At 40.7% G+C, this 27,350-nt stretch overlaps 1 protein-coding gene across 1 annotated transcript in view; it reads right to left on the bottom strand.

Annotated features, from left to right (window-relative positions):
• The window catches only part of SH3BGRL (SH3 domain binding glutamate rich protein like), an 89,435-nt gene that overhangs the window by 27,669 nt on the left and 34,416 nt on the right, over positions 1 to 27,350 (bottom strand). The window lies entirely within an intron of this gene.

The raw sequence follows: 27,350 nt of genomic DNA, 5'->3' as shown, positions 1-27,350 counted from the left end.
CCCTCCCCACGCCCCTCCCCCCTGGTGGATTCCTCCACCTTGATGTAGTATTACAGTTCAAATTCAATCAAGATTCATTCCTTGCAAACATATACCAAGCATAGAGTCCAGCTACTTATAGTTTTATATATAGGGTACAAACGTTTTCCTGAATGATTCCTTATTTCCTTTCCATGCCGAGATTCTGGGTAAATAAATAAAAGAATGAAACACAGTGAAAGCAATGAAAGCCTCCTGGGACTTTAAAATTGGGAAACAAGTTACTGGGAAGCAGCAATGATTCACATGAGTTAGGCTGGTGTTTGCTTTCAAAAGAGTTGTGCGTCCATTTGGAACAAGTTTCACAGATGCAGGCAAAGTGCGAAGTTAAAAGAACATTGCAGGGCGGGTCCACAACAGGGGAACAGAGTGACTTCTCCTCTTTAATTGCTACAGGAAATGAACACTGAGAAAGAAAACAAGGCTACAGAAGCTTTAGGCAGTTCAGGCGGTTTGGGGCATACCTTTTAGCAAAAACCTTCCTTGAACCAAATCACACTGTTAGAAACAAGTGCCAAAGTTGAATATTCTTGACAACTGCTGTACTAACATAGGTGGACCTTTCTGTCAAGACTAAGGCTGCACTAAGTAATTATTAAAAAAAAAAAAAAACCTGATCTGTTAAAAATGTTTGTTTATACAGTAGTAATGCACTACAAATGTCAAAATAAATAAACCAATTTATTTCAGCCCCTATTGCCTTACCCTAATCGCTATTGTGATCAATTTATTGTCTTTGGTTCCTAGATAGACGCCAATCCTCTTTAGGAGAACTCTGTCATTAACATTGTCAAGGTAATTTGGTTACAAGCACCAATTAAAATTTTCTACAGTCAGTTAAGATATTCTCCAACTCACCATGCTCTCTTAGACAAACTTAGAGAAGCCACGTCCTAAAGCCACACTTCCTGCAAATGCTGCAGGGCTTCTAATTCTGGTCAGACAAATTCTCTGGGGAGCCTTCCCATATAAGGCTAAGTAAAAACACACAAACCTTCAAACAGGCTGATGTGAGGTCACAGAGCAGGCATATGCAAACCAAATATGGTAGCTTAATTCTGCAGCTCATGACAGATACTTTAAAAAAAAAAAGCAGGGTGGGAGGACATAACCATCAAATTCAAACTATCAGTTCTTGAGTCACAGAAAAGCAATAAAACAATCTGTTTTATTAGTGTTAACTGGATGACAAATATGAGCCAGTCTACTGCGGGCTACATTCGCTTTGGCTTTTTCTTTTTCATTTATATTACAAGGCAGGCTACTGTGGAAAGTGCTGCTGAAGTAGATGTTGCATCTGAATAAGAAAATTAGTCCAATCTGCCCGTGCATAGAGGAAATAAAGATTTCCCAAGTGCCCCATGAGAATAGCCTCTGCCTCATTACAGAGAAGGCACACTGTGACCGGGCAAAATATCCATAGAGATGACATCATTTGGTATGAAGGATAAGTCCGGAGAGAATTCATGCCCTCCCCATGAACTCGAGGGTAAAACAGGACCCGGAGAGGTGGCCCAGGACTATGAAGAGAGGATAATTGCTCCTGCTGCTATCTATTGCAATTCCAGGATTTAGAGCAAGAAGAGATACTATCTTTATTGCCAGTGATCAGAGTTTCTATCAGCATTATCAGATGACTTAGCCATTTTGAAAGCTGTTAACTCTCAGTCAGATAAAATCAGAAGCATTTCCATAGCATGCATGCACCAAAAGTCCTGGAAGCACCCACACTCTGGACCCAGTGATTAATGTAAACCAAGACAGAATCATGTGCCTGAAATGGTTATGCCACATTCTGATGGGTTGATGATGATGATGTACTTTTCAATACTTTACGCTAGAAAGTTGCCTACATATCTCACCGCTGAGACTTGGTTAACTAAATGTTTGATGAAAGAATGCTGAGTACTCTGAAATTGAGCACTATATGATTATGTAGCAACAAAAAAAGAATATTTATGATATTGAAAGTGGAAGAGAAAGTCTAGGGGAACATGTATTTCACTGATTTTAGCTATAAAAACAGGAACTAAGTCTATTTTTTAAAGATTTATTTTATTTTTTATTGCAAAGTCAGATATACAGAGAGGAGGAAATACAGAAAGGGAGATCTTCCATCCGATGATTCACTCTCCAAGTGACCACAATGGCCGGTGCTGCGATGATTCGAAGCCAAGAGCCAGGAGCTCTCCCGGGTCTCCCACATGGGTGCAGGGTCCCAATGCATTGGGCCGTCCTCAACTGCTTTCCCAGGCCACAAGCAGGGACTGGATGGGAAGCGGGGCCTCTGGGACTGGAACCGGCACCCATATGAGATCCCGGCACGTTTAAGGTGAGGACTTTAGCCTCTAGGCCATGGTGCCGGACCCACGAAGTCTATTTTTAAAAGACTAATTGGAACTCAAACACAATTATCACGTCTGTTCAGCAATTGGCAGGAATGAGTATTCAACACCTTGCTCATGAGACAAATTGAGCCTTGCTGATAACGTGACATTGTGGGAATTTTCTCCATAAATTTTGCCAATACAAAATTTTTGCTTTGGGCTGGCAATGTGGTGTAGTAAATTAATCTGCTACTTTTAGTGCCAGCATCCTATATGGGCCCAGTTTGAGTCCCAAACGCTGCACCCCATCCAGCTCTCTGTTAATGTGCCTGAGAAAGCAGAGGAAGACAGCTATAGTGTGTGAGTAGTTGCAGCAATCTGGGGAGAGAACCAGGAGATGGAAGCCTTCCTCTCTCTCTCTCTCTCTCTCTCTCTCTCTCTCTGGAAGCCTTCCTCTCTCTCTCTCTCTCTCTCTCTCTGTAATCCTGCCTTTCAAATAAATGAAATAAATCTTTTAAAATGCAAATGTATTGTGCTCTTACTAGCAGCATCAGAGTATAGTGGAATTTGTGGCAGACACATTCTAATCCTCCCCCCAACATGATCCACACCTCCATGTGTCTACTCCCTTGTACAATTCTTTCACTTGAGTGTGAACAGAACTCATTACTTGCTTTCAATCAGTAGAATATGGCAAGGGTGATGGGATAACACTCTTTGATTATGCTAGAAAAGGTTTGCAACAGAAGATTTAAACTAGAGTTTCTCTTCTATTGAATACGGGAAAACAAACCACCACAAGTATTATTGTTTCAAGAAAATGAATTTTGCCAACATGAAAATGTTGTCATAGTGGAGCCTCTACATGAGATGTTATTCCTAGCTGACATCTTGATTGCAACAGTCTTGAAGAAAACTAAACTAGGCCAGAACTTCTTATCTACACACACAGTAACATACATGTGTGTTGTTTTAAGTCACCTCATTGGGTTTCAAACTGCTCCTATATTAGTTGAAAGCAATAATATCCAGCTGTCAGAATTGTGGCACAGAAAATAATAGCTAAACTGTCCCCATCACACTCCCTGTTACAAACTAGGCAACTAAATTATAAGTTCTCTCACAGCTGTAAATCTTGTCTCTCTTGCTTATGATGGTATTCAGGGTTGACCTACAGCATGCAATCCATAAACATGCAGTATATGAACACATAAATGAAAATAAGATCTCAATGAAAATAGCTACCATTTTAAACGTGCATAAGGAAGTAGGGATAGACACAACTGAGTGCAAATCCCTGACCTCAAAGTATTAAAAATAATAGGGCTCTGAGAAACAGATGGGTTGTTTACTGTGCCCAAGAAACATTTAAAGGACCACTAGGAGACTGTACATTTCTCCTAGAGAAATGCAGGGAAACACAAACATTTATCAAATTGCATTAGAATCCAGAAAGTGCTTTGTTCTGAAAAAAATTGACAAAAAAAGAAATTATATTCTGATAATGCTCCTTACAATGATATTTGTAATGCAAAAGAATGCAAGAGACAGTTGGCTGACAGTTAAATACTGTTGAGCAATACATTTCTTGAGCCAGAAGTCAATTTCCATTAAGAAAAATCAGCCAGCCACATTATCAAGTTAGTCTTTTTCTTCAACTGCATTCTTTGCTATCTTGTTCCAAGCACAAAAACAAAATACCACTTCCAATGTACAGATAAGTCTGAAGCAGCAATTCTCTAAAGCTAAATGATTCTGAATTTGTCTTTTTTAAAAAAAAATTATTTATTTTTATTGAAAAGACAGATTTACAGAAAGAGAAGGAGATACAGAGAAAGCTTACTCCCCAAGTGGCTGCAACTACTCCCCAGAGCTGAGCCCATCCAAAACCAGGAGCTTTTTCTAGGTCTCCCATATGGGTGCAGGGTCCCAAGGCTTTGGGTCATCCTCTACTGCTTTTCCGGGACACAGGCAGGGAGCTAGATGGGAAGCAGAACAGCTAGGACTCAAACAGGTGCCCATATGGGATCCCAACACATGCAAGGCAAGAAATTCAGCCACTGCACCATCATGCCAGGTCCTGATTCTCAAGTACTCAGCTGGGGTTCACTATAAAATTCCACCAACATTTGTTTAGGAGAGAAGGGAAAACCAAAAGTTTGCGAAAACACTAATGTGTAAGAAAAGTCATGAACTTAATCTCTGAAGGTCTTACATATCATTCTATAAAGGTTAAGTCACACCATGTCCACACAAAGATGATCTCAGAAAAATGATTTCCAATGATTCTTGGTTAAAAGAAAATTATTTATCCACTTTTATTGCTTTAAAGGAAAAGAAGCTACATTTTCAATCCAATAAAATGGTTTTTTTTTTTTTTTTTTTTTGTTAGGATCAAATTCCCTCTCAACATGATGCAACTTAAAGCGCTGCTTTTTCAAACTCAATAATGGCATTACAAAGCAACAGAAAGCAAGGACGTGGGGTGGGAAACAGAGAAGGACTGAGGGCAGTTTGACCTATCCCTAATGGAATCACTGAAAGCAGGAAGAGACGCAACACTGTGAAGCAGATCAGCAAATGCAAGGGAAAAAAAAAAAAACAATCCTTTGTCAAATTGATCAAATTCATGGCAATGGCACAAAATGTCCAATTCAACTTATTTAAATTAAATTTCTTTATGCTTAGCCATTATTCCATTAAATGCTCAATATTAGGATATCCTATGTCTTTGTATACATTACACAAAGGACTTTATAAAGTATACCTAAGAGTAGAACTGAAAAATAAGCTTATATTCGTGAAAAATTGTGAAATTCATGCATGATTTTTTTGTATTTCCCTCAGATTTTTGAAGCTACTGACTGACCTAACTGGGTAAATTTTCACAGAGAATTGTTTTTAGATATTTAGATCAGAGTCAGCTTTCCAAACAATGAAAACCTTATATAACTTTATTAACTCCATATAATGAGACAAATAGGCATGGCTTTATTTTTTATACGTACACACACACACAGAAACTACACCACGGCCACTCAATCTAAAGCTAATCCTCCACTATAATCTATTAAAGTGAAGCTATATAAATGACTTTACATGAGTGGATTTGTAACATTCCACAAAGAAATGTGTATTGATGGTGCTTAAAAATCCATAATTTGCATATTATATCAGAGGTTCTTGAAAATTACATAGGTTCAGTTGATAAATAATTATTGGTTTGGTTACTTTTGTGCATATACAGACACTGCATATCCCCAGTCAGCTCTCTAACTCTTACAAGAAAATAAGTGCTAAATGCATCTATGTTATGGTGAGCCAGTATCATAACCTTACTCCTAAAGTGCTGCCCACTAGTGCAGAAAAACAAACAGAGAAACAAACGCTCCTTCCCTACCTTAGCTGCAGCACTGGTTTATTTTTTTTTTCCCTATGGTTGCAGAGACGAGATTTTATTATCAAGAAATTAAACACTTTCCTTTCAAGGGAGCATGGTAACTCACAGAATTTTGTATCCCAGCCAGGACAAATTCATTTGTCACAGGAAAAAGAACTAGCCTGAAGCTTTAGCAGAGCAGTGTGCCCCAGATGAACATTCCAGAGAACATTATGAATGTACTCCCAGACTCAAGTCAATAAGGCATATTCCAAACAGTCCAGCCTAGAACAAGATCCTAAATTACCTAATTAGTTAAGACCAGACTCAGATGGTTCAAGAAGTTACAGTACTAGTAAACAGAAGTTTCTAAAACAAAGACTTGAATCACAAAATGCTACTGGCTCATCAGCAAATCCCTGTGCAATTTAGTTCTGTCATACTTACCTACACTACAACTATCAAGAATACCAGTATTTCTAACACTGAGAATTACTGTCAAGAATGGTTAAGTCTGAGATTTTACTCTACTTGCAAACTAAAATGAAACCTGCCACAGGCTTTAAGGATGCTGGTACAAAACATGAAACTCCTGCATGACAGATAAAATAGCACAAGTACTAGTTTTTCTTGTATTGGCTCCTAGTTCCTCAATTTCCACAAGGTAATACAGCAAGTCAGGCTGAGGAACTATTTTTTTTTTAAACTGGGTAGTAAGCAACCCTTTGCTGTGGACACTCTTCCAAGGCTGTTCACATCATTCGAATGTAATACAGAAGAAACACACTGCCCCTGCTCAGAAGATGTACACCAATTCACCAAAGGGATTTTTTCTTTTGTTTTGCTAGCATCTTACCGTGTATCTATCTTGGGTATTATAGAGTTTCCAGCTCTTACTTTAGAGATTTCTGAAGAAGGAGCTAATCTGAAAGTCTCAGGTGAAGTTGGGTGATGAAAGACTAATTTCAACACCTAGTTGAACCAAAACTTGTGGGAGTTAAATTACATGCCATGTCATAAAAATCAAGATATGGTTTCTTCCAAAGTCCATTTAGCCATCCTGTACTCTACCTTCAGGGTAATAGTCATTCAACAGTTCCTTATAAGGCAGACTGTTTATTTGTGAAATCAATTCTTGTGATCAATGTACACCTTTAAGCTCTCTCAGTCTAAAATCAAATCTGTGAGTGCCAAAAGACAAAAAGTAAATCATGACCTCATCTTAAAATATAGACAAGATGCAAAACATTTGCTTTCTCCATAAGTGTGGTTTTTTTTCCCTTAAGTATATTTATCTTGATCCAGAAATGATCTGTTGAAATAAACCCAATACACTATTAAAGTTTAAAAGCAAAATATGGCAGTTATCACTACAGAATCCTTGACACTAAAATATATTAAAAGATTCTAATGTCTAGTGTTACTACTAAAATGTTTTGTAAGCAGAATAAGATTTTTGTTTTTGTTTTTTCAACATTAGAATTAAGCATCTTACAGTGAATACATTTACACAAATTTAAATACTAATTTTACTTTATGGTTTTTTAAAAGTGTTCAACCGCTTTACTGAAAATGTAACCAAAACGTGTTTAGGATGAAATGGTTTTTCACATACTGAAAACTGAGGATCATTTATAGACCAGTTGCCATGGTGAGCCTCCAAGACATACTCTCTTCATTAAGATGATGTGTTCATATGCACAAGGGGAATGATTTATCTTGAAGCATTGCCTTGTGATTCAACAATAGATAATTTATTGAAATGTATCTAATTGCCCTGAGCATTTAACTTGCTGTCTAGCAAAGAATCACCCGTATAATTAACAACAAACAGGTACTGGAATCTTGCCTCTTAAGGCCTTTCTTAAATTTGAATACGTTACTGATAAACTTGGGCAATCTACCAAAGCAGTAACACATCAGGAATGCTGTTCTGTTTGTTGGTAGATAATGCAGTTTTCTTAAACATTTATGGATCCTTGAAAAGATCTACATGATGAATATTTGTTAATGATTCACTGTAGAATCATGCAACTTTTCAATACTAACACTTCATGGACTAGGGTTGTAGAGGGGCAGAGGAAAGGACATAATATTCCCAGCCTTCCAGATTGTGTGGGATTCCATACCATAATTTAATATTTCTTGATATAAATAAAAGTGAGAGTGTTCAAAAATAACTTAAGAAAATTTGCTGCTATAGTGTATCTTATTGAAACAGAATTTTTGGAAATAGTTATTTTCATTTTATGTGTATACAAATGAAATAGCCTAACTAGCAAAGAAACCCACTCTTCAAATCATGTATGCAGATTAGCTTGTTTTCAGGGAGTACAAAAAGGGAACTACTATTTCTGTTTTTAAAATGTTTAAAATTAAGTAGGATAATAAAATCCAATTGCCCAAACTTATGCAATAGACTAGTGACAGTTTTATATCTTAAATGCTTTCATGTTGGGCACCATGCAAAACACTTTACATTATCTCATTTTTACAAGATTGATTCACAAATATTTTTATAAACTTTATTTATATTTTGATTCTTACATAGAAAGAAAGAGATGGAGGGACATATCTTCCATCAACTGATTCACTCCGGAAATGCCTGCAACAGGTTGGTCTGGGTCAGGCTGAAACTAGGAGGTTTGAGAACTCAATCGGGTCTTCCACGTGGGGACCAGGATCCAAGTACTTGAGCCCTCCCATGCTGCCGCCAATGGTATCCATGCTCTGGAAACTAGAACCAGAAGTGGATCAAGGACTCAGATCCATGGATTCCGACAGCAGAGTACCCACCACCAGTCCTGTTTCATTTTTATTAATGAGAAAACAATTCTCAGAGCAGTTAATTCCCCGGTCCAAAAGGACACAGCTAGAAAATGGTGGAACAGAACCCCACGATGTTTTCCACAACGTTACATAAATATAAATCTAGCAATTATGTCAACTGTAAGTTAGAAAGCAATGCCAATTTCATTCGTAGGATTAAAAATGGGAAAGCTGAAAAAAAAAAAAAAAAACAAAAACACAAAACCTGGAGAGGTGTGGGCAATCCAAAGATGGAAGCAAAACTTGGAGCTGAGTAAGGAATTTGACAAAAAGGCTGAGCTGACACTCCCAGCAGCCTTTACTGCAGGTAGCTCTCACTCGCCATTATTCAAACCGTGCCTATGGCCCAGCCCTCCTGCGCCCTGGTTGTGTTTTTTCTATTTCCTCATGTGAAAGTCACAATACGATAGGAAGAATCTGAAGAACAAAAATCATTACCCAAATGACATCAGCTACAAATGTATTGGTAATACCTAACCTAACAAAAATGTGCCAAGAATGCAATGAATACAGGGAATGTCTTACAGACTGTGAAGGGTACAGTACTGTAGAAGTTACTTGTAATACATCCAAGGACATGGGTTAAAACCTTAAAAGGAAAACTGGAGAATTAAAATATAAGATTACCTTTTTAAAGAAGATATAAAATATATGTTGGTTATTCTTGTCTTCTCTAACACATTTTCAAGTTATCTTTTCAAGTCAGCAATTGAAATGAAAAATGAATTTTAAAATGCTAATGTATAAAATCCATTAATAAATCAGGTAATAGGGCCTGGCGCATCAATCTAGTGGCTAAAGTCCTTGAATTGCTTGTGCCAGGATCCCCTATGGGCACCAGTTTGAGTCCCAGCTGCTCCACTTCCCATCCAGCTCCCTGCTTGTGGCCTGGGAAAGCAGCCAATGTTGGCCCCAAGCCTTGGGACCCTGCACCCATGTGGGAGACACAGAAGAAGCTCCTGACTCCTGGCTTTGGGTCCGCTCAGCTCTGGCTGTTGCAGCCACCTGGGGAGTGAGCCAGTGGATGGAAGATCTTGCTTTATGTATCTTCCCTTCTCTGTTAATCTGACTATCCAATAAAATAAAATCTTTTTTAAAAACTCATGTAATATTAACAGTTTGCTCAACATACTTTATGATAATTAGGAGAGAAGAGAGCTAGACGCTTCTTGCTACAGGGAAGTCATAAAATCTTTTTAGCTATGACTTTTCATCAAAATGCATCACTCTTTTTAAAAATTATCAGAAACATGAGGTTAGAGACTACAGTATGAATTAAAACACTACTTTCATTTATTTATTTATTTTGCTCGCCACCTCTTACAGCTTCTGGTTAATAATGATTTGTAGGGTTCATCTACATGCAGCAAAAGACTGGCAGTTTGATTCTTCCTTATTGCACCACTGTATTTTCAATTTGGCCAAAAGTTAAGGCTGGGACATTTCTTGTAACAGCTACATATTACAGACACAGATGGAATTTATTTGCAATGTTAAAAATTTCCACCCAGAGGACAGCTGCAATTATTTTGCCCCTTTCTATCAAGATGTCTGGTCCACTAGAGACCTCTTCCCATCTAGCCTAGCACTAAGCAGGGACATCCCTCCTTCAAGGCTGAGAACTCATTTCCATGGAGTGCTCTGATTGGAAAACAGACATCGCCATCACTGCATATTTAGAAGGGAATCAGGCCAGAGAATGAAGCTCTCCAGCAGCTCCATCCAACAGAAAGCAAGAGACAATTTTGGATAGACTTAATGCATGCTTGATGGCAATAAATCCACTGTTACAATTGAAAAAAAAAAAAAACCTGCTTCATGTCTGGGAACACTATTCACTAAAAAAAGAAAAGCTTAAACTAAGACCTAAGTTCTAATTTTAAATGCATATATAGTTCCCCTTATAATGAATCAGACTTTGATCTTGAACAACTCTTCTCTAAAAGGAGAAAAAAAACCCTCAAATTTGATAGACTTTATATAACTTGAACTATTGCCAACCAATAAATGCATGCGTTCATCCGTTATACCAAGTAGTTTACCATTTCAAGGAGAAAGAAGAGGAAGAGAATAGAGTACAACATTAAACTTCGCTTCTACTAAAGTGTTATGTCTGAAATTAGGAATAAAAATCACCTACCATTATAGTCAAGACTACTTTTATGGAAGAAAATGCCAGTGTATATCGCTAAAACAGGGAGACCAGATGGTGCTTTGTTGACTTACGTCAAAATTTAAATCCTCCACTGCACCGTAAATACCTTAAAATTCATTCTAAGTTAGGGGCTGGTGTTGTGGAGCAACAAATTAAGCTGCTGCCTGTAGCACTCGTATCACATATGGACACCTGTTCAGGTTCCGGTTGCTGCACTTCCCATCCAACTCCCTGTTAATGAGCCTGTGAAAGCAGCAGAAGATGGCTGGCTCTTGCAACCACATGGGTGACCTGGATGGTTTTCTTGGCTCCTGACTTTGGTCTGGCCCAATTGTGGCCCATATTTTCCTCTCTAACTGTGCATGTGTGTCTCTGTATGTGTAATCTGGCTTTCAAATAAATACATAAATAATAATGAATCTTTGAAAATTGTTCTAAAAAAGGCTCTATGGGGGCCCGGCGCAGTGGCCTAGCGGCTAAAGTGCTCACCTTGAAAGCGCCAGGATCCCCTATGGGTGCCAGGTCTAATTCCAGCAGCCCTGCTTCCCATCCAGCTCCCTACTTGTGGCCTGGGAAAGCAGTCAAGGACAGCCCAAAGCCTTGGGACCCTGCACCCCTGTGGGAGACCTGGAGGAGGTTCCTGGCTCCTGGCTTCAGATCAGCGCAGCACCGGCCATTGTGCTCACTTGGGGAGTGAACCGTTGGACGGAAGATCTTCCTCTCTGTCTCTCCTCCTCTCTGTATATCTGACTTTGCGATAAAAATAAAATAATTTTTTTAAAAAATAAAGCTCTATGGAGTTTACTCTTGCTGTATAGTTACATGAATTTTGTAAAATGCAGTTTCGCCACCATGAGTGCAATCAACCTACACAACATTACTCTAACACTCTCCATGAATTTCTTCTATGTGATTTCTCTGTCATATTACTTATAATGATTAAAGTTTCAGTTCACAGACATCCTTCTTAATTATCACAGCATAGGTCTGATAATTTTTCTTAATCTCTTTGCCAACGAAAGATTAAATTTTGTTTATACTTACACAGATGTATGAAACAAAAAGGTATGTCTATCAAGACAAAAAGGATTTATTAAGCATTTGTTCTGGATCCAGCATTGTACCAAGTGTTCTGGGGACTACGTGAGAAGATGAAATATATATATATGAAGTGAGACTTTAGGACCATGAAACTACAGAAAAATCATTCTATAGTAGGATATTTAATAACAAGTTTCACATTATAAAGCAGGTTCTTGAGGTGCAACAGTCTCCTACTATGTGAATGTGGTTGCAGCTGAGAAGAGGTTCCAAAGGGCTCATTAGATGGTCATGCCGATGGCAGTGACAGTCTACAGCTGTTTCAGAAAGGAAATGAGAATGCAGAAGTAGGGCAGAAATAATTGCTGGTACTTCTTAGCAATTCAATCTGTAATGGAAAGACTTTGCTGTTACTTGACACTTCATGGTTATTATACCCATCAATTCCTTTTCATAAAGCAGCATTTAAAGAAGAATTTTTAAAAAAGATTTATTTATTTTTGTTGCAAAGTAAGATATATATAGAGAGGAGGAGAGACAGAGAGCAAGGCCTTCTGTCCGATGATTCACTCCCCAAGCAGCCACAACAGCCGGAGCTGAGCTGATCCAAAGCCAAGAGCCAGGAGCTTCTTTTGAGTCTACCCATGTGGGTGCAGGCTCCCAAAGCTTTGGGCCATCCTCGACTGCTTTCCCAGGCCACAAGCAGGGAGCTGGATGGGAAGCAGGGCCGCCAAGATTAGAACCAGTACCCATAGGGGATCCTGGCACGTTCAAGGTGAGGACTTTAATCACTAAGCTACACTCCGGGCCCGAATTTTTAAATTTAATTTCATTTTAAATTTTTTTACACAAAACTTTGGAAATTGAAATGGAAACACTTTTTTGGAACATAATGTATCAATTCTGTCATGACACAAATTTATTATATGCTGACAAAAATGAATTCTTTAGCTCAAATGTTTTTGCAAAGTCCACAAACATAAACAAACATACATTTTTTAAATATTCAGGGAAAATATACTCTTGCAGAAAGTAAAGAAAGAGCATATACTTCTTGATTCATTTTATGAGGTCCAGGGTAAGCTGATGTCAAGAACTACAAAGTATGTTACAAGAAACATAAGTATAGGGCAGTATCTATGAAAACATACTGAACTGCTTTGAACAAAATAATAAAGAAGATGTGATGGTACACCTAACAGAAAATAGTTTTTCTATAAATCAAACTTTTCCAATTCAAGTAGTCACACCAACAAAGAAATGCAAAAAATATTATTCATCTTCTTGAAGATTGAGTATATTCACCTAATTGGATATTTGATAAACATCATGACTTTTTATATTCTCTATAACTTCCAGAGCTGAGTAAAAAACATGGTGTCTGTCTTTTTTGTGTCTGGCTTAATTTGCTAAGCATAACGACCTCCAGTTCCATCCATTTTTTGAAAACCAGAATTTTATTCATTTATTTATTTTTGTGACTGAGAACATTCCCACACCTGCACTCCGATTCACAACAGCAAACATATGGAATCAATCTAGATGTTCACCAAGTGCTATCTCGATAAAGAAAATGCCGTGTACGCGCACAATTGAGAAGATTCTTAAGGAATGAATGGAGACACGGAAATAGGATTGGAGGAAAATTGTAAGAGCAGTAGCATGCAGGATGAGTTGAAAACAGAGTATAAGAAACTATTATTTATTCTAGAACTTCACATTTCAAGCACAAGGTTCAGATGGAAAACATAAGCTATGAAAGCATACAGCCAGGGAACAACATTGTGGTATACAAGGCAAAGCTGCTGCCTGTGGGGCCAGCAGCCCATATGGGCAGCAACTCATGTTTCAGATACTCCACTTTCAACCCAGTTCCCTGGCCACGAAAACAGTGGTGGATGGCCCAAGTCTTCAGGCCCCTGTCTCCTACGTGGGAGTCTGGGAGGAAGATCCTGGCTTCTGACTCTGGCCTGGCTCAGCCTTGGCAGTTGAGTCCAACTGAGGAGGGAGCCAGCAGATGGAAGAACTCTGTGTCACTCCCTTTCTCTTTGTAACTTGGACTTCCAAATACATAAACAAGTCTTTTGAAGCACACAGGCAGTGAATGATCGGAAATATTATTAAGAGAAACTGATGGGATTTGTTGATGGATGCTACAGATGAAGAGTTAGAATTCATTCAATCAGTTTTTTATTCAACAATATTTATTGAGCTGATCTTATTAGGTTCCTGGCACTTGTTCTAGGCATTGGAGAAACAGCAATAAAAACAGACATTCACATCCAGGGAGTTTATGGGAATCAACTAATAAGCATAAAAAATTAATAGAGAAAATAATGGTAAGTATTTTCAGGTACCAAGGAGATAAATATGTGCCCACTAATAGGCCTTTAAAACAAATTATCTCATTTGACTAAGCATGATACTGACATGCAATTACTGGAAGAAAAGAATATTAAAAAGGCAGACATGCTACGTGTACGTGTTGTACGAAGGGTATATTTATGAAAGTGTACAACGGGACAGAACAAGTAAGACAGGAGTTGAATATTAAGTAAATGGTGACTCACATGTGCTCTGTTTTGGAGAGAGATTGACCCATAAAAGTGATATAGACAGCACTGTCTCAAAAGCAACAGAAAGCCATCCTGGTACAGCAAAACAAGAAGACACATTCAGTAAATTCTGCCTCTACATGCAAAGAGGTTTTAGTTTATAATCAACATATAACGCTTAACCAAACAGTAAGACATGAACAACCAGCAAATTAATACACTGTGCCTTTCTTTTGCTTCCTACACCTGCAGCTCGTTGCTGCTGTGTTCCCCTCTTCACAGAACTCCAACAGAAACTCGCCGAACTTAGAGCAGGTGTAGAAAGGAAGGACTCTGGGAAAAATATTGCATTTAAATTCACATAGAAATCTTGTTATCTCTACTAGATTACAATCTCCTCAAGGTTAGATAGCATGTGTAATTGATGTTTATCTTCCTCAGAATACAGAACAAATTACCATATCCATCCTAGGGATTCAATAAATATTTCCAAGTAAATATCCATTCTGGGAAGAAGACCTTATTTAAACTACAATACTTTTCGACCCGGTGGGAATAGCATAGCAGTTAAAGTCCATGCCTTGAACGCCCCGGGATCCCATATGGGCGCCGGTTCTATCCCGGCTGCTCCACTTCCCATCCAGCTCCCTGCTTGTGGCCTGGGAAAGCAGTCGAGGACGGCCCAAAGCCTTGGGACCCTGCACCTGCGTGGGAGACCCGGAAGAGGCTCTGGGCTCCTGGCTTCGGATTGGCGCAGCACCAGCCATTGCGGTCTCTTGGGGAGTGAACCATTGGACAGAAGATCTTCCTCTCTGTCTCTCCTCCTCTCTGTATATCTGACTTTCCAATAAAAATAAATAAATCTTAAAAAATTTATAATACTTTTACATTGTCAGCTGTCTTATCATTAGGCTACTACTAATCAGATCTGTTCTAGTAGCACTATTCGTCACTGCTAACTCAATTACTAGCAATCAAAACCTGTTTTAACTCACTTCTAATAAAAGAAGGTGATGAACTGACAAAAAGCAGAGAACAGAGGTTTCAAGAACTAAACCAATGTAAAGACAGGTAAAATTTCTCTGGTAGCATCAGACCCCTCCCACGATTTGATGTTTCTCTCCTCAACTCCTAGAGCACCAAGTTCTAAAATGTCTTGTGGAACCCAGCACAGTAGCCTAGCGGTTAAAGTCCTCACTTTGAACATGCCGGGATCCCATATGGCGCCGGTTCTAATCCCGGCAGCCCCACTTCCCATCCAGTTCCCTGCTTGTGGCCTGGGAAAGCAGTCGAGGACAACCTAAAGGCTTGGGTCCCTGTACCTGCATGGGAAGCTTGGAAGAGGCTCTGGGCTCTTGGCTTTGGATTGGCTCAGCACCGGTCATTGCGGTCTCTTGGGGAGTGAATCATCGGAAGGAAGATTTTCCTCTCTGTCTCTCCTCCTCTATATATCTGACTTTGTAATAAAAATAAAAAATAAAATGTTTTCTAGTTGTGCAAAGTAGGGTCTCATTCTTTAAGTTGTTTACCAGATACTTAATGTAGGAGTCACAGAAATATTTACTCAGAATTGATTTAAGCTCCAAAATGACTATATACATAAAACTGATTTTTGCTGTCTAGTTTGAGAAGGAAAACACTTCAAAGATGGGGGAAAAAAACCCATCTTGGGATAATAAATATTGCATTACCTGATAGATCTCAGCATAAAATGCTAAATTTCATACAAGAGACTCAGGTAAGATTCTCACGGAAATGTGTGCCTTTTAACAGGATTTGAAATGTGATGTTGGGTGCTTTTTCTCTATATTGTTACCACCTTGTACCTAAATGAGTGGCAGAGACAAGTCATGTAAACATAGTCCCACATAAGCATGATCTTTCCTTTAAAAAAAAAAAGAAATTGATTTTATTTTTGATGATGTTTACATAGTTGAGAAGGGTGCACACCCACGATCAAGCTGGGAAGGGTCAAGGAATGGGGTTAAGCAGATGAGGCAATTTCTTCTACTTTGTTTTTTTATTCCTGTGTCTGGGAGAATGGAGGAGAGAACAGGAGAGGGTTACTCCCAACAACCTGACCGCATCAGTACCCAGGGGTCGGGGGCAGCCTCTCGATGTCTTCCTATGGTCCCTGATGTGGAGAATGTTCTGAGGGTACTGCTTAAGTGGCTTCCATAGTTCTGAGATGCTGTTGATTTCATTGCTCTAAATGTTTAGGAAATCCTACCAAAAGACCATTGGTTGACATAGTCTACCTTAGAGACTCCACAGGCCTAAATACTTGCTGTGAAAACTCGGCCAGGAGCGTTGTCCAATTTGCTCTTCCCTCCACCTTCTGCCAGGTGTGAGGTCCTCTGCAGGTCCCCAAGAGCTGTCATGTCCCCCATGCACATGTGGGCATGCCGCTCACTGTACAGGAATCAGCAAACCAGGAGGCCTAGTTCTTTTTTTAAATATATATTAGAGGATCATTCTGTCTTTTTTTTTATTAATTACATTGCATTATGTGACACAGTTTTATAGGTACTGGGATTCCCCCCACCCCCCCAAACCCTCCCCCCATGGTGGATTCCTCCACCTTGCTGCATTACCACAGTTCAAAATCAGTTGAGATTCTTTCATTACAAGCATATACCAAGCATAGAGTCCAGCATCTCATTGCCCAGACAAATTCAGCGGCTTGTTGGGGAGACCATCTCTGGTCTGAAGGTAGAGCCGTAGGAGGCCTAGTTCTGACACAAATGCTTCTAAGGTCAGACACAGCTCCTGTGATTTTCCCCGTGGTTGGAGTTGTGAGTCCAGTGGTCCAACAGTTCAGTTTGGGGACTCCCAAAGAAAACTCGTCTGAGGTGACTCAAGACCACACTCGTGTGTGCCAACCATTGCGGGTGTCTGGCTCAGTCTCATCACCCATTTCAGGCCACACACACACACACACACACACACACACACACAGGTGGTTGTAGTAGGCCCGTCAGTTTTCTCTCCAGCCTCATCTCATATGCAAACCAATGGATGGAAGCCTGTGGCCTGGCCTGACCCTATTCACCACACACCTGGACACACACTTCACACATACCAGCGAGAACTCTAGTCTAGTCAGAGAAGCCCCCCAAACCCTACCAGGCCCACCCCCCAGGCTTGGTGCCTGTACATGCCGGTATGATGTGCAGCAGACTATACCAGTCCATCCCACATATATCCCATTCACACCCATGAGTGCTTCATCCTGGCTGGCTCCACCCAGCCTGCCCCCAGTTGCAGCTCGTGCTGGCAGGTGCTGCAGCCAAACACAGCCCGGCCAGACCCTAGTCTTAGCCCTAACGTGACCTGGCTGTTGTTGCTGCCCATCACAGCCTATCACACACCCTGCCCCAATTCTCACATCTGCCAATGGGAGCTATGAACTGGCCCAGCCTGGCCTTCCCCCAGAGCTAACTGACACATACGCTGATGGATACTGTAACCTGGCCTGGTCTGAGCTACTCCCAGCCTCAGTTCTTGTGCTCACCTGCAGAGACTGCATCCTGACAGAGGAACTCCCCAAGCTCTTCTACCAGGCCACTTCCCAGTCACAGATCTCCCACACACAAGTGGGTAGTTAGCCAAGCCTGACTTGGCCCACCTCCTGTCTTGGCAGGTACAGCACACTTGTCCAACCAGCCCACACCCATTCAAGTTCTTATTGTTGGGTGTATAGCCTAGTCCTGCCTGGCTCACCCAGACTCAGCTCCTGTGTGCTTTAGTGGGTATTGAGATCTAGCCCAGCCTGTCCTACACCCACCCTGGCTCTCACAAGCACTAGCGGGTACTGGAGCCTAGCGAAGTCTGGCATACTCCAGACCCAGTCTACACTCATGCCAAGGGATGCTGCAGCCATTTCCATCCCAGTTCACTGGCCTCATTCCAGCTCTTGGCACTCACCAGTGGGGACTGCAGCCCAGCAGGTGCATTCCATTAGTTGCCTAACCAGGCAGGCTCCCAGTCATAGATCATGCATGTGCCGGTGGTTGCTGCAGTCTAGCCCAGAATAGCCCATCCCCATCTTGGCCTTTGCCATTGGGCTGGCCCTGCCCATCCCCAGCTACAACACACACCAATGAGTGCTGCAGCCTAGTCCTGCCTACCCTGCCCCCACCCCTGGCTTTCATACAAACCTGTAGGTGTGACAGCCTAGCCCAGCCTAGCCCACACCCGCTCCTGGCTTCTGTGCTTCCTAGTGTTCTATGGTTCAGCCAGGCCCTGCCAACCCATACACCTGCTGTCAAGTGAAGAAGCTTTGTCCGGTCTGACCAACACCCAGCCTTGACTCACATACTCACCATTGGAAGCTATGGCCCACCAGGGGAGTTGCCAAAGTTCCCCCACCAGGCATACTCCCAGACCCAGATCTAACGTGTGCCAGTGGGTGCTAGGCCCTTATCAGCCACAGTCTCCCGTCTCCACCCCCCAGTTTTGGCCTTTGTGTGTGCTGGTGGAAGCTGCAGCGCAACTTGCCCCACACCCAATTTTTAGGTGTACCTGTGGCAGCTGTAGCCTGAACCAACCCAGCTTGTACCCAAGTACCCATGAGTGGAAGTTTCATGGCCATGCCTAGTTTGGCCCATCACAACCCCTAGCTCTTCAGCAAAGCAGCAGCTACTACAGTCCTATAAGAGTGAACACACATGTGCCCCCACAAAATCTGCCCCCAAACCTAGGTCTCTTGTGTGCTGATTAGTGTCATGGTCCAGCCTAACGTAACCCACAACCCTGTTCTGACATTCACTGGCAGGTACTGTGGTCTAGCCCTGCCAGGTCAGCCCTGGAGCCCTAGTTTTGTGTGCAGTAGTGGGTGGTGGTCGATACCAACTGGCCCAGCTCAGTTTTCCCATGTGGCAGGTACATTAGTCTGACCCAGAAAGGTCCTCTGGTTTCCTTTCCCTAAACCACATGGTCACAGCCCGCTTGTTTATTTGCAAGTGAAGTGGCCTGTTTGGTTGAAGTCCCACAGAAGTAATTCCTCACCTAAACTGTTCTCCCTCAGAAGTCCTCTCTCCCACACATCCCAATAACCCCTTCCCTGAGCAATTCACAGCCCCTACACCCATGAGCCCCAAGCCCAGTGCTCTGGTGGTGTGCCATGCCAAACTGGGGCCTTGCCTGCCTATCCAAGGCCCACCCATGCTCACGCTAAGGTCCCTAGACCCTGTCTGCAGGTGGGCCAGTGTCTACTCCCACATATCTTTTTAAGAAATAGAATAGGTACCTACGCTTGCACACTGGTATAGTTAACATAAATTTGGCCCAGAATACCCACTAACTATTGGATGCTTTTCTCCCAGCAGTCTAACACTCGTCCTGTTATAAGGCAACCTAGGCATTTGCCTACAGCTGGGGAAGCATGCTTTTTCAAATCCTACGTTTTCTAAGTGTATACCCAACACTTCTTTCTTCAATTTTTCCACTCTTTTTTCAATCTTGATTTACAAAGAAATGAGAGAATTTGCAGTCAAGAGACACATATGTCAAATAAAGGGATTTCAAAAACCGAGATAGTAAAACAGTTTTTGGCAAAAAGAACTCAATAAGGGGCCCTGTGTGGTAGACTACTGGCTAAAGTCCATGCCTTGAACACACCAGGATCCCATATGGGCACCGGTTCTAATCCCGGCAGCCCCACTTCCCATCCAGCTCCCTGCTTGTGGCCTGGGAAAGCTGTCGAGGATGGCCCAAAACCTTGGGACCCTGCACCTGTGCAGGAGACCTGGAAGAGGCCCCTGGCTCCTGGCTTCAGATCGGCTCAGCACTGGCTGTTGCTGCCATTTGGGGAGTGAACCATTGGACGGAAGATCTTCCTCTCTCTCTCCTCTGTATATCTGACTTTCCAAAAAAAAAAAAAATTCTTTAAAAAAAGAACTCAATAAAAAAACTCAATTAATTTGCAGATACTTATAATGTGTGACACACAGCACATACTCAACTAACGCTAGTTATCATCGTTATTATTACTTTCAAAAGTAAGGGAGTTAATAATGGTAAATTGTCAATAGCACCAAACTTTGAGTCAGAAAATTTGGCTCAAAGTTTGTCTGCTACACTTACTACACATGTAAACACAAACAAATCACTTAAACTTTCTGAGTCTTGATTTTCTAGTGTCTAAAAGAGGGGTATAAGTAACGAACGTCATGATTGTGAATACTAATGAAAATACACAATAATTCCTGTGAAATGGCTTCGTAATAATAATCAAAGAAGGAATTTATCAATACAATTGATATTTATTTATTGAATGTATCAATAAAATCACGAACCTTTCTCTGTTTGTCATACCCCATGATAAAAAACAAAAGTGTATTCCCATGGTTTGAAGACTCCAGGAAGTGCCTGTCTTCTTATGATGGGCACCTGGGCGTATTTACACTATCAGCGTCTTATCATTCTTCTCGCTCTCAAGCACCTTCCCCTGACCTGTGCAAAGCTTACTGAATTTTAGGCCAGTCTCTTTCCTTTTCTCCCAAAATACCATATGAAATATTTCAATCGGTTCACCAGGCTGGGACAAATTTTCAGCACTGCTGCTTGTTTTAGAAAGCGCTCTGGGGCTGGCATGTTGGTGTAACAAGGAAAGCTACTGCCCATGATCCTTGCATCCCATGCGTGCATTGGTCCAAGTCTTAGTCATATACCTTTTAGTGGTTTGGGAAAAGTGGCAGAAAATGATCCAAGTTCTCTGGCCTCAGCCACGCCTATGGGAGACCCTCATGGTGCTCCTGCTCTTGGATTCAGCCTGGTTCGGTCCAGGCCATCTGTGGAATCAATTTATAGATGGAATAGCTTTGTCCCTTTCTTTGTCTGATGTTCAAGTAATTGTTTTTAAAGATTTATTTATTTTTATTGGAAAGTTCAATTTTGAAAGAAGAAAAAAAAACAGAGAGATCTTCTGTTTGGCAAATCTGAAGCCAGGAGGCAGCACTGTCTTCCGGATCTCTCACGTGGCTGCAGGGTCCCAAGATCTTGGGCCGTCCTTGACAAGCAGGGAGCTGGATGGGAAGTAGAGCAGCCAGGATTAGAACCGGCACCCATATGGGATCCTAGCACATGCAAGGTGAGGACTTCAGCCACTAGGCTACTTTGCCGGGCCCCTCAAGCAGTTTTAAAAAGCAAAGTCTGTATTCATTGTCTGACATATAGTTTTCAGCCAAATAAAGACATGGCTTGGTCTTCTCAGTTCCTCAGCTCCATTTGTAACTACTTGATATTTTAGATAGTGCACCTGTTACTCAAAATACAAAATTATTCAGTCATATCTCATTGATCCTAGTTCAATTGATCTACAGAGCATCCCTCAATAACATTTTGAGCAGGTGCCTTCTAACTTACATCTCTCCAACAAGTGACATTTGTACAACACTGCGGTAAACAATGCAATGTTTATGGAACACCTGGCACTGAGAGTTCTTTACCTATTCCCTAATAATGTATTTGTTCTTACTATTTACTCTCTTAATAATGCCCTTTCCTTTCATCTCTAATAATGGAATCTGGCTTGTTTGTGCGATCAGCTCCATCTCAGCCCTCCAGCGCACTTCTCCTGCACTTTGATCATCTTCTCTTCTATCCCGAACAAGATGAGACTTAGGAGCACTGGAGAAGGAGGAAGTTCTGAAGGGCCGCAGACTCATTTGAGCCTGTGCCCTTGAGTTCAGTTCACTATAAAAGCTCTACACTGGGAACACTAACAAAAGCATAAATAACACTTTTATTGGTCACAGTAGTAACTCAGACCACAAAAAAAAAGAGCAGTAATATGTTAGGACCAAAGACTGGGGATGAGAGATAAAACAATAAAAGCGTTTGCCACCTAGAAAGTTGTACAGTTTCAGTAAAGGATAACATTTGGTGATCCAAGGGCAAGTGACAGTTGATTAAATAATTACCTACCTGAGTATATACAATTGGTGTGGGTTTTATAATTCCAAAGAATAAAGACGTAGGAGAGGGAGGTAAGAATAGAATTCACACTGATACATGAAATGGACAGGAGCTATGGGTCCAAAACAGGACTAAGTGGCAAAACAGGACTTGGAGCCACATCCACCTAGTTTTACTATACCAGAATTCTAATCCTTACTATACCCATGAGCATAATTTAGGAGGTCTAGACCTTGAAGTAATAATCTGCATTATTAAAAAGTTCTCGTTGATGTTAAACTACCTGGTAAGCCAAAGCATTCGCAAGACCAAACAAACAAAACAACAACAACGACAACAACAAAAGCAAATCTAATCACTTTCCTTTTCATTCCAGTCTTCAAGCTCCAGATTCTAAAATCATGTCATCTCTTAAGGATTAAAAAAAAAAAGCACAAAACTAGTGATTACCTTTTTTGAAACAGCTTGGTAATGATCTATCCTGGGCATACTGGATCCTCAACCTTCAAGCTCACAAACACATTTTCGTGCTGAGGTTAAGCATACACACCATCATGATGATGTCAGCCTTACATTTACTGAGTGCCAACTATGTGCTAAGACTAGTGTGAAGCATATCATATCATCACTTAATCTTTAAAAGAAACGGGGTCTTTGGAAAGGAGAACTTAAATGATCTAATTCTGATAACCATCATGAAAGAGCTGTTGGAACCACTGCATGGAATTTGAACCTGTGTAGCCTGAATCCAAAGTCTACGCTCACTATTACTCAACTCCGCAGTCTGTGGAAACCCAGATGTCCCATGACTACTTGCCAAGTCATAAATATCCACAATGACTACTGGCATGAGTCAAAGACAGCACCACAAACATCTGAAAGCCAGAACAAGGGACATTCCAAGACTCTGAACTACAACCCTGCAAGAAGTTAGAACATGCTGAGGAAACCTCTATTATTAGGCACACACTTTAGTGGCCAAGGAGTAATATGCCTCAAGACATAAAGAGTTTTCATGATTTTAGACAAAGACAAAATTGAAAAAAAAGACTAATTCATGAAATTTCTGTAAGATCTATTATTATTCAATACCATATATCCTTCCACACTAGGAGAAACTTTTTCCAAGGTATACAGAAAAAAAAAAAACCTCAATGGGAAAAAATTTTGCTATATTACGTAATTAATAATTACATATACTGGTCATAACTGTATACAAAATAACCATACCAACAATGGAAGAAAAGCCTCATTAAAATCTTAAAAATGGGGCCTGGCGCAGTAGCCTAGTGGCTAAAGTCCTCAACTTGTACGCACTGGGATCCCATATGAGTACTAGTTCGTGTCCCAGAGGCCCCACTTCCCATCCAGCTCCCTGCTTGTTGCCTGGGAAAGCAATCAGGGATGGCCCAAAGCCTTGGGACCCTGCCACCTGCATGGGAGACCTAGAAAAAGACCCTGGCTCCTGGCTTTGGATCGGCTCAGCTCCGGCCATTGCGACCACTTGGGGAGTGAATCAGCAGAAAAAAGATCATCCGCTCTGTCTCTCCTCCTCTCTGTATATCTAATGTTCCAATAAAAATAAATAAACTTTAAAAAAATAAAAAATTATTAAGATACTCTTGAAAATGAAAAGTTTCAGTGAGATGTTCATAAACGCATTGTGTAAAGCTCAAGAAAAGCAACAGAAAATTATTTCCTGATCCACATTTTATTGATATGAAATACAGAATTATTTTTTGCAAAAGTTGCTTATTATTTTGAGAAAGTTAAAGTATTTCTGGACTGTTGCAACCTAGTTGCAATGGGAACATAATTTTTCCAATACAATTGGAAAGAACTGAAAAACAAGGGAGCATCTATGTTTTTGTGACTTGCTTGAGATGACCTGTGAGTAAATACATTATTCTGGGCCAGGTAATAAAAAACTAAGGAGTAGAGTTAAATATTAATAGCAAAGGCACTGAAAGATGTAGTAATCTGTCGAATGACAGGCTAGGAAAAACACAAGCTTGCTCAACAGGATATTCAAAAATGTTGAGCCAATTAAGATGGGATTGCCAAGTGAGGAAGCATAAAACAAACAACTTCCGTATTTTCTGTGCACTCCGGTCTTACAAGTTCAATTTCAAACTTCCTTTACTAGCATTAACAGTAGTTGACTTCCACCCTTATTCAAATCAGAATTTAAAAGCCTATGTATGGATCCTGGCTATGCAAATTTACTGGTTGTAACAGCTGGGCAAGTTGTTCAAACGACCATCTACACAAAAAATGCTTAATTTATCTACTTAGAAATGTAAGCACTAACTGAGTAGGGATGCAAAATGCCTGGTTTGAGCCTGGCACCCAAAAAGCACTCAGTAAGTACCAATTCTTTCTTTTTGAAGATTTTATTTATAATTTGTTGGAAAGTCAGATATACAGAAAGGAGGAGAAAGATCTTCTGTGAGAGGATTCACTCTCCAAGTGGCCACAATGGCTGGAGCTGAGCCAGTCTGAAGCCAAGAGCCAAAAGCCTCTTCGGGATCTTCCACGCCGGTGCAGGGTTCAAAGGTTTTGGCTGTCCTGACTGTTTTCCCAGGCAGGGAGCTGGATGGGAACTGGGGATGCTGGGATTAGAGCCTACACCCATATGGGGTTCCAGCACATGCAAGCCGAGGACTTTAGCCATTAGGCTACTGCGCCTGGCCCAGTAAGTACCAGTTCTTGTCCTATGATGGGCATTTGGCAGAGTGGTTCAAAGGCTGTTTGACAACATGCATCCTCTGTTGGATTGCCTAATCCAACTCCTGGCTGCTTCCCAAGCCCAGATTCTTGTTAATGCATACCTTGAATGGCAGCAGGCAGGGGCTCCAGTAGTTGTGTCCCTGCCATCAGCTAAGGAGGCCAGCACTGAGCTCCAGACTCCTGGCTTCAGCTTGGCCTAGAAGGTGGCGATTTGTCTTTTTCCAAGGACCGTATTGCCAATAAAGACATGATTGGACAGAGCTAGTATTAGGGTGAGGTGAGTCAAATAAGTGCAGCAGACTCTGGTTCATAAACATATCGACTGTCCCAAAGAAAAAGGAAGACTGTACAGCTATGAGGATATGACTTTGAATGATTAAAGAAAGACTGGATCACAATATGAAGCGTTCACGAAAATACACACCTGGAGTTTTTCAGCTTAGCAGTTAAGACAACAGTGTCCCAGATCAAAATGCCTGGATTTGATTCCTGGCTACAGCTTCCCGCAATTTCAGACCCTCACAGGTTGTAGTGAGTATTCAAGTAATTGGATTCGTGACACTCTCGTGGAGATCCAGTTTGCATTTCTGGCTTTTGGTTCAAATATGGCCCAACCCCAGCCACTGTGGGTGAGAAGTGAATGAGCAGGTGGAAGCTTTCAGTCTCTCTTTCTAAGTAAATACACAACTGGATCTTCAAAATGATATGATAATCTATTGCATGGATTCTCTCTTGCTCTCTCTTTCTCTCTCTCTCTCTCTCTCTCTCTCTCTCTCTCTCTCTCTCTCTCACACACACACACACACACACCTTTTGCTGTGCAATGCTGAGAGAGAGAGAAGAGAGAGAGAATGCAAGTTGACACTCTGAATTTCAATATAAACAGCTCTTGAAGAGGTTGGGAGAGTGTTAATTAAAGAGATAAATGTTGTTGTTACAGAAGGTTGGCAGCTAATCTACATTCTTCTCCAGATGACATGTTTCCTTTAGCATCATTACCATCATTTCCATTTACTGAATTTTCATTGTAAGCTAAAAACTACATTGACAACAATTAAATGACATACAAGATGTTTTACCTAGTGAAAGGTTTTAGGGAAACTATAAATATATCCAGACATAGCTAATAACACTCACGACGGTAATAATGTCAAATAAGATGACTCGTTCATTTTAAGCACCATGCTAAGCATATTATCTAAGTTAAACTTTATAGCAACCACATAAGGCAAGGGTTATTAGCCTCATTTTCACTGAGGTTGAGAACATAGATAAATATACAAAAAGCATGTGAATATGCATATAAATGACAGTACTTCAAAAATGTTCGTCAAAAATGGAAATAAAAGACAATATGCATCTACATGAACTTTGGAATGTATGCTCATGATATATTTAGCATCTGCTCTATGCTAGAGATTATGCTACGTGCATATTTACTTTCACTTGACAGTGCCTAGCAGCTGCAAGCCCCTGCAGCCTTGAGTTAGAACTGCTACTCTTACACCTAGGATCTTCTCACAGTTGGACATCAGTTTTTATTTGACTTAGGCGCATACACTAGAAATCCCCGTGAAGTTTCCCTAAACAGATTATTACCATAACCGGTGGAGCCGAAAAGTGCAACAAAGCCAAAACTGAAGAAGCCTCTATTAATTGAAAGCACTAATATTCAATCTTTTCATGTCAAAGCAAACCAACATGATTTCTTTTTTTATTTTTTAATAGAAAAGTCGTGCTGTTTTTCTACACAATCAGCTTTTCACTCTCCGATTCCAACTGTGTGCAACAATCTGATTCTGACACTATTGTCAGATCCCAAGTGTAAAAGACTCACTCCTCCAAGACTACCGCCCCTTACAGTGCTCAACAAAAGGGGAATAACCTATAATCTACACTTCTGTGGAGTTACTGATAATTCGAGGAGTTCCCATCCACAGCCCCATCACAGTAGCATAAACTTGGGTTTAACTGAAAGAGCCACAACTTTCTTATCATTCCAATGGTTTTAGAAGCCTTGTGCCAAACACTAGGGAGAAAGTCCAAATGTACAGATATGTTATATTTCAGAGATATTCCACAACCTAAATTACAAATCACTTTTGAAAACTGTCAGCAGGTATTAATGTTGCACAAATTGAACACACTATTTTAAATGTGACTATACTTATTCTTTCAGAAAAAAAAAAAAAACTGGTTCATTACAAACCTGATCATCAGCATGGAATAGATTGCAATTCAGTTAAGCTGATAACAGCAGTTGGTAAAAGTGAGGAAATCTGGTGTCCTATAGAACTCTATTATGAAAAATGAAATGTTTTGAGAAGTTAGGAATTAATCTTGCAATTATCTGCGGAAGAGATCTGACTTCTTTT

Source organism: Ochotona princeps, chromosome X (genome assembly GCF_030435755.1).
Source record: "Ochotona princeps isolate mOchPri1 chromosome X, mOchPri1.hap1, whole genome shotgun sequence".
NCBI lineage: Eukaryota > Metazoa > Chordata > Mammalia > Lagomorpha > Ochotonidae > Ochotona > Ochotona princeps.
This window is presented reverse-complemented; position numbering and strand designations above follow the sequence as displayed.